General features: G+C 35.6%; 1 long non-coding RNA gene across 1 annotated transcript; it reads right to left on the bottom strand.

The window, feature by feature from the left end:
• Positions 1 to 248: 248 nt before the first annotated feature.
• LOC141390512 (uncharacterized) lies at positions 249 to 783 on the bottom strand. The gene is made up of 2 exons (XR_012409385.1): positions 430 to 783; positions 249 to 345 (listed from the first exon to the last, which is right to left on the bottom strand). It is a non-coding gene; the product is annotated as an uncharacterized lncRNA (long non-coding RNA).
• Positions 784 to 1,629: the final 846 nt, after the last annotated feature.

Genomic DNA, 1,629 nt, shown 5'->3' with positions numbered 1-1,629 from the left:
ATTCCTCTCCTGATGAAGATGACCCACTGGTGTCATGGGGTGGTACTTTATTGCAGTCCTCAGAGCGACATTCTGCAAGGTTTGAATAGTCGTCCACACTGACACCATATAGATTACCACAGAATGTCATACCGACAAAATTTGTGCTATTGCAAGTAAAATGTACAAAAAAATGTCTAAAAAATAGCATTTTGATCCACCCTTCTGACTACGTCGGTGGCAGGAACCCTTTAATAAAAACGATTGAATTTTAATGCACATTTATATACATTTTATTCAGGACTATTGTTTTTATATCATTACTGCTGGAGTTCTCTACGATTAGTAGGGATTGATTGGTGGTGGCTATAAATTATAAGGAAAAAATGAATAAATGTAAATTCCATGTTCTAAATTTTCTTCCAGTTGGAAATGTTCGAAAATACTTACATCGCCACTATTGTAGGCCAATAGAGCGGTAAAAGCAGCAACAACCATTACTAGGAACTTCATTTTTGGGAGATGTTATTTGGAATACTTGACACAACGATGAATTGTTGAATGATTAAGAAATGCTTCATAGGGGCTTTATATAGTTCGTTCAATGTAAAATGTCCAATGGAAAAATATTACTTCTTAAGTGGTGTGGGTGCATGCAAATGAATGCGTGACAAATTGTTGAATTAATGCCTGAAAGTGTTGTCGAAAAACCAAGTTTTTGGAGTGGGAGCCGGACTCTGTGAATGAGAGCCGAGCAATTTGAATTACGAATAATTGGGGTACTACTTCGAATAAATTATTGACTTTTACTACTTATTAGCTAAAACAGAGTGATCATAATGTCACACATTAATTTGTATGCACACACTATTTAATTGGTAATATTTTGTCACCGTGAACGAACCTATAAAGACCCCCATTAAAGATATCTTAATCATATCCCAACAAGCGTTGTAGTGAGAATTTCAATACAATCTCCTAAACATGAAGTTCCTAGCAATAATTGTTGCTACTTTCACAGGTATATTAACCTTTTATAATGGCAAGCTTACCAGCGTAAGTATTTTAAAACTTTAGACCCGATAACAGATTTCAAACATATTTATACCCTACACCACACAGTGGTAAGGGGTATTATGTCTTTGTGCATTTGTATGTAACATACAAAAGGAAACGAAATAGACCCATAGTTCCTTTTGGGGATATACATATAATCACTTTCTGAGTCGATTTATGCATGTCCGTCCGTCTGTCTGTCTGTCCGTCTGTCCATGTATTTTTGTTCGCAACGTACAGGTCGCATTTTTTGTCCGATTCAGCTGAAAATTGGGGACTACAACTTTTTTAGCCATAGGAAGAACGCTATTGCTTTTGGGGAAAATCGGTTCAGATTTGAATATAGCTCCCATATATATTTTCGGCCGATTTCACGTATTTGCTGCACCAAACACGCTATATACGTCCGATTTTAAAGAAATTTGGATTGTTTGACTGAATTTGTTCTAGAAATAAGTGTGCCAAATTATATAAAAATCGGTTCAGATTTGGATATAGCTCCCATATATATTTTCGGCCGATTTCACGTATTTTCTGTACCAAACACGCTATATATTTCCGATTTTGATGAAATTTGGAATGTGTGACTGAATT

Source organism: Musca autumnalis, unplaced genomic scaffold (assembly GCF_047663935.1).
Source record: "Musca autumnalis isolate F117 unplaced genomic scaffold, ASM4766393v1 scaffold_1, whole genome shotgun sequence".
NCBI lineage: Eukaryota > Metazoa > Arthropoda > Insecta > Diptera > Muscidae > Musca > Musca autumnalis.
The sequence above is the reverse complement of the archived record's forward strand: the minus strand, read 5'-3'. Positions and strand labels throughout refer to the sequence as shown.